Here is a 14,546-nt window from a genome sequence, read left to right on the forward strand (position 1 = left end):
AAGAACGGTGGAGGTGAGACTGCTGAGAAATGTATGAGGAGTACAGAGAGTGGATAGGATACGAAACAATGTGATTCGTGAAAGATGTGGAGTGAGGAAGTGTATGAACGCCAGAATCGAAGAGTGTACTGAGATGCTATGGTAATGTGGAGAGAATGGATAACAATAGATTCATGAAAAAGGTATATCTGAGGGACTTTGAAGGAGGGAGGAGGTGAGGTAGGCCAAGGAGAAGGTGGAGGGATATTGTGGATGATTGTGTGAGGATGAGAGGTTTGGAAGTCCGTGAGGCTAGGGAACTAACAAGAGATCGAGCTGGATGAATGAATAATTTGAGAAGAAGCATGTGATCAGGGATTTGACATCCGGTTTTAACGTGACAGTGTTCAGATTGACTTTATCGGATACATTTAAGTGACTCTACCTAAAATTCGTGAACTGCAGCATAGTGCCCCTGGAAACTCCCCGACACCCCCACCAGGACCCCACAGAGGAGCCGCAGCCGAACCGCGAGACTCAGTGCGACAACGGCACAAGTCAGCCCGGGCCGTGCGCCCCTATGACACGCAGCCGCCTCACCGTTGCCTTAGCAGGAATCCGACACTACCTTCGGGGAGAGGTACTGCCAGATCAGCTCGGGGTGGAGCTGCCTATCCAGCTCCAAACAGTGCCCCTCAGGAGTTGGCCTGCAGCCACTCCCGCCTTCAACAGGAGTGTGCCTGTAGCCTCTCAGAAGGTGTCTTCCTCTTTGGGACGGCCGGTAGCTGCCCGCCCCTCGTAAGGGAATTGGTAAACAACTGACCTGAGGGTAATCAGGGGATGGCCTGTAGTTGTTCCCGCCTTCATCGGAAGGTGTCCTTCCAGGGACGGCTGGTAGCCGCCCTACACCCCCTCCTGCAGGAGTCGGCCCGTAGCCGCTCCCGCCTTCACCAGACGGCCAGTAGCCGCTCTGAAGGCATTGCCCCCGAGTCGGCCTGTAGCCACTCCAAAGGCATTGCCCCCGAGTCGGCCTGTAGCCACTCCAAAGGCATTGCCCCCGAGTCGGCCTGTAGCCGCTCCTCCCTGCAGCAGAAGGAGATGGCCTGTAGTCACTCCCGCCTTCATCAGACGGCCGGTAGCCGCTCCGAAGGTGCTGACCTTGAGTTGGCCTGTAGCCGCTCCCCACCCCTCCTGCAGGAGTCTGCCTGTAGCCGCTCCCGCCTTCGTCAGACAGCTGGTAGCTGCTCCGAAGGTGTCCAGAGGCGTGCTGATTCCCCCACTCAGGCCATGGCCAGTAGCCGGGCCTTGGCGCCTCATAGTCGCGCCCTTGGGAAGCCATGGCCAGTAGCTGGGCCCCACGCCGGAGATGGGCGAGAGAAGTCCCGCTGCCCCCGCATGAAATGAGGGCCCAGACTCCTGACGTAGGGGATGCAGGAGAAATCCAGAGAGGCCTTAATGCCTCCCCTGGCCTCTGCTTCCTATGCCTGGCCCTGGAGAAGACCCACCTGACGGACCCTGATTCGGGCCGGTCCTGCAGTCCCTCCCTGACGGTGCCACTTGGTTCTGGGGACCGCAGTCCTAGGGCACTCCAGGCTCTCCCCAGGACGCCCGGGCGAGACCTCCCTACGCCCCGACGGCGGAAGACCTCCACTTCCGGCTGAAACCTGAGCCAGAGATTTCTGGACCTGTTTGGCCCCAGTCCTGAAGGTCACACCCCTGTACCCAGCCCGGAAGATACGGGCTCCTCCGCCACCTGCAGCCCCGGACGAAAGAAGACGCCCCTGCGAGTCGTCCCGTGCCCTCTCGGCACGCCCTCCCCTGGCGGTACCCCAGTCCCGGCAAAATTGTTGCCGGCGTGTCTCCCCGCCGTCCCCACCGTATAAGTGACTCATGTTAAGTGTGATATTGCCCGAAGTTAGTGTAACAGTGCTGTAGTGACATAGTGCACCCCGAATAACAGGTCAAGGGTTCACGAGAAGTTAGAAGGGGAATGAATTATACCACGGGGAGGAATAATAGTAACAAGTGCGGAGTCTAAGTGTTGGTGAACCAGACTCACGGAGTGACACCCTTGTATGAACTCAGTAAGACACTCAACCCGAAGGATTCATGTTAGTAAAATATCCAAATGCCCCTTGCTACCAGCAAATAGTGAAGAGAAAGTGTTAGTAATACCCTCCCCTTCATATTACTATAAATATAACGAGACTCTCATTGCCTTACACCCTCCGTTCTTGAATCTCCTGCATTCCCCACGTACAGTACGTGAAAAAACCTAGAATCGTGTTATAATAAATTGCCAAAGCCCCTTTGCTACCAGAATACAACAAGTCAAACTTTCTAACATTAACTCCCACTTTATATTACTATAACTGTAATGCTAGGTGAAAAAGGCCCAACTCCTCTGTCCTAGAACACCTAACGTGTAGCGGGGTCCTCTTTCGAGACCGGGGCTTGGTGCCATAAAGAGAGGTAAGACACAAAAACTCCAGGCAATAACCTTTACACGTATATTACCACAGTCAGACACAGGACAAAAACAGCAGATATTACAACACAGTATGTGGCAGAAAATGAAACTTTAACTAGGATATTAGTATCTCGCAGGATACCGGCTTAACAGATACTGATGCCAACACTGTAATTTTAGTACAGGTGTACAGGGAATACAGGATTACGGTGCGCATGGGAGCGCGGGAGTCTCTAACGGGGGGGGGGGGACGAGGGGGGACGCGCGGAGGGTCAGAACAGAGTTATAGTAATATTGGGAGAGAGTATTATTAATTCGAACTTAGTATTTTCTGATAGCAAAGGGATTTTGACAATTGATTCTATTCCTCGTCCAGGTTCTTACGTACACACTAACTGCTGGGAGGAGATTCTTAAATGGGGGGGTGTAGGATTAACACTTTTTCCCTACTGTTTCTTGGTAACAAAGGATATTTGTATATTTTACTATAGAGAATCTCTCGGGGTAGTAGTCTTACTGGTTTTCTACAAGGGCGTCACTCGTGAGTCTGATTCACCGGAACTTAGTTTCTGCACTCGTCCTTATTCATCCGCCCGTGATTTCACTCGCCCCGATATTCAACATACACTGAGTCACTGTATCACTGTTACAGTAATTCTGGGGCAACGTCACACTTAGCATAAGTCACTTAACTAATTCTGGGGCAACACTACACTTAACATAATTCACTCATATAGTGGGGGCGGCAGGGAGACACGCAGGTGACAACTCTGCCGGAATAGGGGCACCACCACGGAAGAACGTGCCGAGAGGGCACGGGACGACTCGCAGGGGCATCCTCTCTCGTCCAGGGCTGCAGGTAGCGAAGGGGCCCGTAGTCTCCGGGCTAGGTACAGGCGTCTGGCCCTCAGGAATGGAGCCAAACAGGTCCAGGAATCTCTGGCTCAGGTTTCGGCCGGAGGTGGAGGTCTTTCGCCGTCTCGGAGGCGTGGAGAGATCACGCCCGGGCGTCCTGGGGAGGGCCTGGAGTAACTGAGGGCTGCGGCCTCCAGAGTCAAGGGGCACCATCAGGGAGGGGCTGCGGCACCGACCTGAGCTAGGGTCCGTCAGGTGGGTCTTCTCCGGGGCCAGGCGTAAGGAGCAGAGGCCAGGGGAAGCTGTAGGGCCTCTCTGGGGTCCTTTGGTGCTGGAGATCTGGGCACTCCTCTCACACTGGGGTGGTGACACTGCTTGCACCTCTCTCTGGCCATGGGGCCCGGCTATCGGCCGTGGCTGCCCAAGGGCGCAACTATAGGGCGCCAAGGCCCGGCTATTGGCCGTGGCCTGAGTGGGGGACTTAGCGTGCCTCTGTACACCTTCGGAGCGGCAATCAGCCGTATGACGAAGGTGGGAGCTGCTTTCGGCCGTCTCCTGCAGGAGGGAGGGTGAGCAGCTATCAGCCGTCTCAGGGGCAGCACCTATGGAGTGGCTATCGGCCGTCTGGCGAAGGCGGGAGCGGCTATCAGCCGTCTCCTTCTGCCGGAGGAGGGAGCAGCTATTGGCCGTCTCAGGGGCAGCACTTTTGGAGCGGCTATCGGCAGTCTCCTGCTGGAGGAGTGAGCAGCTATCGGCCGTCTCGGGGACAACACCTTCGGAGCGGCTATTGGCCGTCTGGCAAAGGAGGGAGTGGCTATTGGCCACCTCCTGCAGGAGGGGGTGTTGGGCGGCTATAGGCCATCCCAGGAAGGACACCTTCTGACGAAGGTGGGAGATGCTATCTGCCGTCTCCTCGTTACCCTCAGGCCGGTGAGACACCTGTTCCCTTATGAGGGGTGGGCGGCTATTGGCCGTCCCTAAAGAGAAGGCACCTTCCTGTAGAAGCCGGGAGTGGCTATCGGCCGTCTCCTGAGGGGCGCTAGTTGGAGCTGGACAGACAGCTCCACCCTGAGCTGATCTGGCTGTCCCACTCCCTGAAGGCAGTGTCATCTTCCTGCTAGGGTGACGGTGTGGCGGCTGGGTACTATAGGGGTGCACGGCCTGGGCTGACTTATGCCATTGCCGCACGGCATCCCGTGGTTCGGCAGCGGCTACTTCGTGGGGTCCGGGTGGGGGTGTCGGTGAGTTTCTGGGGGCACTGTGCTGTAAATCACGCATTTCAATAACTATAACCAGTTCCTCTGCGCGTCGCCCCTCCCCGCGTGTGAGACCCCCAACTCCCCCACGTGCACCGAGACCCTGTGTTCTGGGTAAACCTGTACACTAAACCTAGAGTGTTATCCTCAGTGCCTCAAATACTGTGTTGTATTATCTGCTGTTTGTCTTGTGTCTGACTGAAGGAATACACGTGTAAAGGTTATTGCCTGGAGTTTTTGTGTCCTGCCTCTCTCTTATTTGCACTAAGCCCCGGTCTCGAAAGAGGACCCCGCTACACGTTAGGTGTTCTAGGACCGAGTAGTCGGGCCTTTTTCACCTAACATTACACTACAAAACGTGGTGAATGTTTTTGGCGTATCAGATAGAGCCAGGTTTCCGGGGGCTTGAATGGTGAGTTAGTGGAAGCGTGGCGCATTGGATTGGGTAAATTTGGGCTGTCTGGACGTTGCTACTCCTCACCCTGCCTTAGGGTGGGAAAGAAGGTCTGGATGATGATGATATAACCACTGACTGTATATCATTTTACTTGATGAGGGAAGTGTGTGGCAAGATCCACCACCTTCTTTTGTTGTATAAGTACTCTACCTTTATCTATCTATCGCCAGACGCCTTAATCCCGTAAGAGGTGGCCACAAACAAATCGCCTCCACGTCGCCCTATCCCCTGCCATTTCACTGCTCTGCTCCCTGCTCACACCCCTTTCCCTCAATACATCTCCACTCCATCCCTCCATCTCATCCTTGGCCTCCCCCTCCTTCTCCCCCCCTCCACCTCACTCACACACACTCTCCTGGTCAGTCTCTCACTCTCCATCGTCTCCACATGGCCAAACCACCTCAGTGTGTTTCTCCTATCGCTTCCTATCGCATCCACATCCACACCACAACGCTCCTTCACTTCCCCATTTGTCAGTCTGTATCCCCATGTGACTTCACATGCTCCTCAAATAACTCATTTCCACTGCTGTCACTCTTGACTTCTGTCCCTCCAATATGGTCCAAGCTTCACTTTCATACGATGTTTATTGTTGTAAAAGGTACAGAGTGCTAATACAACAAAAGAAGATGGTGGGTCTTGCCAGATACCTTCTTCAGCCAACACAGCAACATAGTTATAAATAAATATAAATATTATCGAGTCAAATCAGTAACACATGGAGAAGACAGAAGAATATTAAAGAATCTACACCAAATTAGAAATCCACAACAGGATATCAGTTTAAGATGACAAGAATAACGTGAAGACAGAAAAACTAGAAAGGCGGTGCCGTTGTACAGTACAAGTATAATGTGAAGATAGAGAACCAGAAAGGTGTGCCGTTGTAAAGGCATTACCTCCGATACTTATCACATGGCGTCATACAATAACAAATCGTCAGCTGATTTTGTTTTACGTTGAGATGCCCTTTACCGTAAATTTCACGAAAAACCTAGCTGATTGTGTTTTATAGACTGGTATGCATATTAGTGCAGTTGTGGTAACTGTAGTGTTATTGTAGTAATTGTGATGAAACCTACAGAAGTGGACTGCTGGCTTCAGTTTCGTTTCTCGCAGTCTGCTGACTTTGCTCTCCTTTCAGGGAATGGGGATGTACAAAATTGAAGGGACGTTTGTATAGCCAGGGAATTGAGCCTTTTGGTTATATCGTTGCCATCACGTAAAGGCGTCCCTCACCAGCACCACTTTTACTACACACGTGTAAGTAGTGATTGTGTGGTAGTTGTGTTTTATGGTTATATTCAAGTTTGTTTAGACATTTAACACTGAAGGGGTTTGTTAAGGCTGTTGAAGGGACACATATAAAATACTGTTTATGAAACTAGCCTTATGGAGACCTAGGATTCCCCCCCTCCCCGTCGAAAAATAATAAAAAAAGCAGCTTTTGAACAGATTAAGTGACTGTGTAAATGTGTACAGAAGTGCACTGTTGAGTATGAAGAGGCTTCATTAATAAAAATAAAACCCAAAACATTTGTGTTTCATCTGCCGTCACTTAAATACTAGATCAGTAATCATTTGGCAGCTGGAGGCTTATCTTCTTAGCTTTGCCAAAAGTGAAAACTGAAAAAAGAAAGTCTTAGGATTTTTGCTGTGTACTCCTACTGAGTTAAATATCATACTAGCTTTCATAAGCCACAAGTCAGGGGTATTATGTTGGGGAAGGTCATTGAGTATAACAGGTCTTTGAAAAACTGATAGTTACTCTTTAAATAGCCCTTGCCTTGATTGAGGGTACAATAGAAAATGGTGAATTATGATAAGCTGAAACAAGAACTTAGATATTATTTTATCATGCAATATCATCTGGCATTTGGAGGCATATTGCAGCTGCACCATAACCTTCAACAACCAAGCTATGTATCCCAGGATACTGCCCACAAAGTTTGGGTACTTTTTGCTCGCTTGATTTTGAGATACTTTTGGGAACAGCCACACATGCCTGCAGACATAGGCAATTACAATATTGCCTCGCTAGGTGGGCGATAACAAGGAAAATATGATTACATAAGGGATAAGGTAGGTTAGGTTAGGATAAGTTTGGTTAGGTTGGCATAAAGTTGGTTAGGTAAGGATAGGAAAATAAGGTTGGGTTGTTAGGAAAATTTAGGTCAGGTATGGATAAATAATTTCTGATAAGGGGGTGCCAGTGGCTGAATCAGTTAGAGGAACGGCCTGCTGTCCTAATGGACCCAGGGTCAAATCCCAGCGGAGGCAGGGAACAGTTTAAGGATTTGAATTTCCTAAAAGCAGACTTTCCTGATCAACTAGATGACCCGCTGACTTGTAAAAATACCCCCACCAGTACCAATACACCAATCCTGTATGACAGCTCTAGCATGTATTCAATATGAATGGTGGGTGTTTGTGCCAAAGTGGCAACATGTGGAGGTGTAGGAGGATTACTGAGCCTTGGGATAGGTCACTGCCTCCTGAGAAATAGGCCCTGAAGCCTTTGCCAAGAGTTGGATATGTTAAAAAAAAAAAAAAAAAAAAAAAAAAGTTCAGAGATGTTCTAAGATGGCATCTCTTTCTTCTCACACACCACAAGATGGCGTTTGTCTTCACGTACCACAAGGTGGCGTCCATCTGTTCACCCACACACACACGGGATCGTCGGAGGTGGACGTCTGTACCAGCGCTCCATACAAGCTCAACATGGCCAGAGGCATTACCAAAATAAGTATCTTTGAATGAGTCAAGCTCTGTACCAGGTTAGACTAAATGATTTTTCATTATCAAAAGGAAAAGAAATAATAAGTTTAAATAAGACTTTCAAACAACAAAGAACCACGATGCGTTGAGTCAGCTGGGTTTGTTTATACTACAGAAAGACCGGGAAAGCGTGCACACTGTAAGTACATACTCTGTTCCTCTAGTATTACAAAATGGATACATACTTCAGTAAAACAAATTTGGAAAAGAAAAGGGATAAAAGTAAAAAGCAAAATGATGATTTCTACCAAGAACTAGTTGAAGTGGAGACTCACAATAGACTGGTTGAACGTGTACACAAACTAGAAATGGCTTTCAAAAATGAAATTGATGAAATAAAGAAGCAAATGCACTTGCAAAAGGAAGAGATAGAAAAACTGGGAAGGGTGGCCAATAAGAAAGACACAACCATCAGTGAACTAACAGTGGAATTGAATACCCTTAGGAAGAAAATGAGTGCAATGGGAAGTACAGTAGTTAATCACGAGAGTGTTATGGAAGAGTTAAAAAATGACACAGAGACAATTAGACAAGCAAGCAGTCTTATGGACCAGAGCAGTGATATTGAGGAGAAGATAACACAGGTGAATGAAGCTGTGCAAAGCTACAAAAATGATGTAGAAATCACGTTTGCTGAAATGGTGAAAGTAAAGAAAGACTTAGAAACAAGGGTGGAGGAAAAAAACATTAAAAAGGAAGTGAAAAGAATAATCCAAAGTTAGTCAGAGATTCAGTAGAAATAAATAAATCAATAGTAATCACTGGTATAGAAGAGGAAGAAATTAAAAACAAAATCACTAGAGACAAAAAGGAGATGGCAAATGTAATGAGCTTACTGAAAGAAGTATCAGAGGAAATCTGTAGTAAAGACATAGAGGAACACAAAAGGTTAGGGAAATACGAGAAAAGAAAGACAAGACCTCTAAAGGTGACTTTCCAGAGTGTAAACACTGTGGAAGAGATACTAAAAAATGCAAAGAATCTTATGGAAAAAGAGGAGTTCAAAAATGTATGGATAAAAAGATGTCTAACACAAGAGGAACTGGAATTACTGAAAGAGAAAAGGGAGGAAGCAAAAACAAAAAATGAGGGAAGATCAGAAGAGGACAAGAAGAAATTTTTTTACAAAGTAATAGGATTGCAGGTACGAAAGTGGTACACAAACAGGATGGAAGAAAAAGGAGGAAGTTAGTAGAACCATGTCATGACAAGTATATAAACAAGATGATAAAGTTGATGTACTCAAATGTGGATGGAATGGTATCTAAATTACTAGAGATGAATGATTATGTCAGAGAAAATGAACCACAAATAATATGCCTAACTGAGACAAAATTAACACCAAGGATATCCAATGACATACTAAACTTAGAGGAATACACTATATGGAGAAGAGACAGAAATTTAAAAAAAGGAGGAGGAATTATAATATTAACTAAGAAAAATCTAAAAGTCAAGGAAATAAACCTAGATATACCATCACAAGTAGAACTGATTGCAGTAGAGATCGACACATCTGAAGGTAAAGTAATTGTAGCCAATTTGTATATGCCACCCAGATCAAACACATGGGAAAGAGACGAATATGAGGACCTGGCAGAGAGTACAATTCAGAGTATAAGATCCTTGCTACATAAAATGGAAGAGAAATCGGAAAGAATTATACTAACTGGGGATTTCAATACAAATATAAATTGGAATACTCTAGATATAAATAGCCAAGAAAGCTGTTGGGACCAAAAGCTCCTGGATCTCGTACAAGAGTTTTTCTTAACGCAACATGTGAGGGAAACCACTAGAAAAAGAGGACGATGTACCTTCAGTGCTAGATCTAATATTTACTAGGCAAGAAAATGACATTGACAGTTTAATATATCACCCTCCACTCGGCAAAAGCGATCATGCAGTACTAAATTATAACTTCAGGATAGCATATGACATAGTAAACAGCACTGACAGTTACAAAAAGAGACTAAACTATAAAAAGGGAAATTATCAAGACCTAAAGAAGTATTTCTTAGAAGTTGATTGGGAAAATGAGCTTAGAGGACAAGATTTAAATGCTGTATATAAAAATTTTTGTGAATTTTATGAAATAGGAGTCCAGAAGTACATCCCACAGCACAAAGAAGCAGATAAGAAAATACAGAAATGGTTCAATACAGAATGTAAAAATCAAAAGAAAGAAGAGATTTGTTGTGGAATAGATACAGAAGACACAATAGTGAAAGGGCGTATAATAATTACAAACAGGCAAGAAACGACTATACAAGAATAAGGAGGGAAGCCCAAAAACAGTTTGAGGAGGATATAATAAATAAAAGTAGTGATCAACCAAAGCTGTTTTACAGCTATATCAGTAGCAAAACCAAAGTAAAAGATATAATACAATCCATCACGGACGAGGGAATCACTTATACACAAGAGAAAGATATTTGTGAAGCACTAAATAAGAATTTCCAATTAGTTTTTACAGAAGAAAAAAATTTTGAGAGGGACTATGTGGAACACGCATGTCCACACATACTACCAGATATACAAATAGCAGAAAAAGTAATACAAGAGGAGTTAAGTAGATTAGACAGAGGAAAAGCAAGTGGTCCTGATGAAATTTCATGTTGGGTGTTACGAGAATGTGCAAAGGAGTTAAGTAAACCATTATTTTTAATTTTCAAGAAATCTTTGAGTCAAGGGAAACTACCTGATATTTGGAAAAAAGCAAATATAGTCCCCTTATTCAAGAAAGGAAATAGACAAAATCCTCTCAACTACCGACCAGTATCACTGACTAGTGTTGTAAGCAAGGTATCAGAAAAACTTATAAGAAAAGCTTGGGTAAATCATCTAGAAAAACACAGTATGATAACAGAAAGACAGTTTGGTTTCAGAAAAGGAAAATCATGTGTTACTAATCTGTTGAGCTACTATGACAGAGTAACAAACACAATACAGGAAAGGGAAGGATGGGTGGACAGTATCTATTTAGATTTCAAGAAAGCTTTTGACACAATACCACACCAAAGACTTTTATGGAAGCTGTACCATCAAGGAGGAATTCGAGGCAAACTGTTTTGTTGGATGCAAGACTTTCTCATAAAAAGAGAAATGAGGACAGTACTAAGAGGAAACTACTCATCATGGAAAGAAGTGACTAGTGGAGTACCACAGGGTTCGGTGCTGGCACCAATCATGTTTCTAGTGTACATAAATGATATAAACAGTAACACTGGAAATGAGAGCTATCTGAATATGTTTGCAGATGATGCAAAAATACAAAGGAGAATTACTAGCACAGACTCTTGTAGGGAGCTACAAGAAGAATTAAATAAACTTCATGAATGGAGTAGTACATGGCAAATGGAATTCAATGTGGACAAGTGTCATGTAATCAAGTTTGGTAAAAGTGGAAAAAGACCTGATTGGGATTATAAGTTAGGAAATAAAACCCTATACACATCAGAAAGAGAGAAAGACCTAGGTGTGATTATCAATAACAGACTATCTCCGGCTGACCACATCAGCGAGAAGGTATGGAACATGTATACACTGCTTGCAAATATGAGAATAGCATTCACATACATAAATGAAGACATGCTAAAAAGGATAATAACATCATTCATTAGACCATCCCTGGAATATGCATCAGTAGTCTGGAGTCCTTATCTCAAAAAGCATATAGACAAGATTGAAAAAGTTCAAAGGGCCGCTACAAGATGGATACCAAGCTTAAGGGACCTAAGCTACGAAGAAAGACTAAATAAACTGAATCTACCAACACTACAGGAGAGAAGGAAAAGAGGTGACATGATAATGCTATATAAGTGCATATCAGGAAAGGAGAAAATAGACATAAATGATTACTTAACATATGGAGAAGCATCAGCAAGAGGACACTGCAAAAAACTGCATAAGAAGAGAGGTGATAAAGACGTAAGGAAATTCAGTTTCCCAAACAGAGCAATTGATCAATGGAATGCACTACCGAATGAAATAGTGTGTGCCAAAACAATTCACAAAATTAAGGATATGTACGATAAATATGGTCTAAGACACGGGACAATACGAGCTTGACTCATTCCTGTAAAGATACAATTAGGTAAGAACAATTAGGTAAGAACATCACAAGATGGCATCTGGCTGTCTTCATGCACCACAAGATGGTGTCTGTCTTCATACACCACAAGATGATGTATGTCTGTCTTCACATACCACAGGATGGTGTCTTGTCTTTAAGCAAACATGACTTTTTAAAATGCTTTTCATCACTTTTAAAAGAAATGAAAAACATTGATACTTGATAATGCTGTCAGAAAATACTTAAAGAATTCCATCAAAGAGCTAACATAAGGAAAAAACAGAAGATAAGTGGAAAATAATGTGGTCCTCTATCTCCGTAAGGATTACCAAAACCAGAAAAAGTGAGCAGATGGAGAGAACACTTTAAGGAATTGTTGAACATAGAGGATGGAAGTAATGCAAGTATAAATGGCTGGAGAATGGCTGGGAAAGGGAGGGAGGTGAGAAGACAGGAAGAAATCAGTAAGATAGAAGTTGTGGAAGCAATGAAGAAAGTTAAATCGGGGAAAGCCCCAGGAATTGAAGGAGTGTGTGGTGAAATGCTGAAGCATGGGGGAGAGATAGTAGTAGAATGGATGTGGAAGATGTGCAGATTGTCCTGGGAGGAAGGTAGAGTCCCGGAGGATTGGAAGTCAGGTATAATTATTCCCTTGTACAAAGGAAAAGGGGAAAAAGAAGTGTGTGGTAATCATAGGGGCATTTGTGTTCTTAGTATAATAGGAAAAGTGTATGGTAGGATACTTATTGACAGGGTTAGAGAAAGAACAGAGGAATTAGTTGGAGAAGAACAGGGAGGCTTTAGGAAGGGAAGAGGTTGTGTAGATCAGATATTCATTCTTAGATCTTTAGTGGAAAAGTTTCTAGAGAAGGGAAAGAAGTTGTATGCAACTTTCATGGATTTAGAGAAACCATATGACGGGGTGGATAGACTAGGATTGTGGAAAGTGTTAAGAATATATGGAGTAGATGGGAAGTTGTTGAATGCTGTGAAGAGTATGTACGATGGTGCTAAGGCTGCAGTGTGTGTGGATGGTGAACTAAGTGAATTTTTCTCTTTGAAAGTTGGGTTGAAACAGGGATGTGTCATGTCTCCATGGTTGTTCAATCTGTACATGGATGGGGTAATAAAAGAGGTACAAGGTAGGGTAGTGGATGTTGGAGTGGCCCTGGTGAGAGAGGATAGTGTTTGGAAACTCCCTGTACTGTTGTTTGCAGATGATACTGTGTTGTTGAGTGAAGACGAAGGGGAGCTGCAAGGCTTGGTGGATGAGTTTGGGAGAGTGTGTAAGAAACAGAATCAAAAGATGAATGTAGGGAAGAGTAGAGTGATGGTCTTTGAGAGAGGTGAAGTCAGTGAATGTACAGTAAGGTTGGATGATGAGGAATTGGAAAATGTGAGTATGTTTAAGTACTTGGGTAGTGTGATGAGTAAGGATGGAGGTTTGGAGGGTGAAGTGCTTGAAAGGGTACAGCAGGGAAGAAAGGTTGCTGGTTCTTTGAAAGCAGTGATAAGAAACAGGGAAGTGAAAAAGTTACTACATGACAGTATTGTGATACCAACTCTGACGTATGGAAGTGAAGCTTGGACGTTGTTGGAAGGACACAAGTCAAGAGTGAGAGCAGTGGAAATGAGTTATTTAAGAGGAGCCTGTGGAGTCACATGGAGAGACAGGCTGACGAATGAGGATATAAAGGAGTGTTGTGGTGTGGATGTGGATGTGATAGGAAGCGTTATGAGGAACACACTGAGGTGGTTTGGCCATGTGGAGAGGATGGAGGGTGAAAGACTGACAAAGAGAGTGTATGTGAGTGAGGTGGAGGGGGGAAGAGGAGGGGGAGGCCGAGGATGAGATGGAGGGATGGGGTGGAGAGGTATATGAGAGAGGGGGGTGTAAGTTGGGAGCAGGGCAGTGAAATGGCGGGGGACAGGGCGACTTGGAGGCGATTCGTTTGTGGCCACCCCAAATGGGATTGAGGCGTCTGGCAATAGATAGATAGATAGATAGGTCTAACCAAAAAATTTCTATCTATATCCGTCTGTAGCCAGACACCATAATCCCATAAGGGGAACTGTCTTTGAGTTAAGTTGTTTAATGGGAGGGCACTAACCCTCCACCAGCCCACTTGTTGACATGTAAGTAACATGTATGGGTTGGTTATTTGATTACCACCCAGCATTGTAAATGATTTCCTGGCTTACAGGTTTGGAGACACTACACACACAGGAGCAGACACATGGACTAGTTTACCTTCATACATAGTTGAAGCCCTTGTAATTGCGATCTTCAATAGAAAAATTGATAAATTTGGAGGCAAACATGATGCAGAATATGTCTGAAGCAACATTACACCACCAGCCCAGTTTTACCTGCAGATCTATTCTATCTATCTATTGCCAGACGCCACAATCCCGTACGGGGTGGCCATTTGACTCCGAGTTATTTGTTTTACAGGGAGGGACACTAACCCTCCACCAATCCACTTGACACGTAGGGAGCATGTATGGTTTGTTATATGGTTACCACCCAGCGTCGTAAATGGTTTCTTGGCTTACAGGAAACCATTTGGCTTGTAACTCAATGTAAAGCCACCTGTAACAGAAAGAAAAGCATTAAGTAGTGACAGGAAAGGTGGGAGAAATAGGAAGAGAGGAGGCCAGGCACAGAAAAAGAAT

The 14,546-nt window shown here is 44.9% G+C and overlaps 1 protein-coding gene across 1 annotated transcript in view; it reads left to right on the top strand.

Moving 5' to 3' along the window:
* Positions 1–5,924: 5,924 nt before the first annotated feature.
* LOC145394561 (RAB6A-GEF complex partner protein 2) overlaps positions 5,925–14,546 on the top strand; it is an 80,208-nt gene continuing 71,586 nt past the window's right edge. The window contains exons 1-2 of the mRNA XM_080268402.1: positions 5,925–6,036; positions 6,162–6,280. The gene's annotated coding sequence lies outside the window, so the exon portion shown is untranslated. The remainder of the gene's footprint in view (positions 6,037–6,161; positions 6,281–14,546) is intronic.

This window comes from Coenobita brevimanus, chromosome 27, assembly GCF_032717465.1.
Source record: "Coenobita brevimanus isolate Jiangsu-jjx chromosome 27, ASM3271746v2, whole genome shotgun sequence".
NCBI classification, from domain to species: Eukaryota; Metazoa; Arthropoda; class Malacostraca; order Decapoda; family Coenobitidae; genus Coenobita; species Coenobita brevimanus.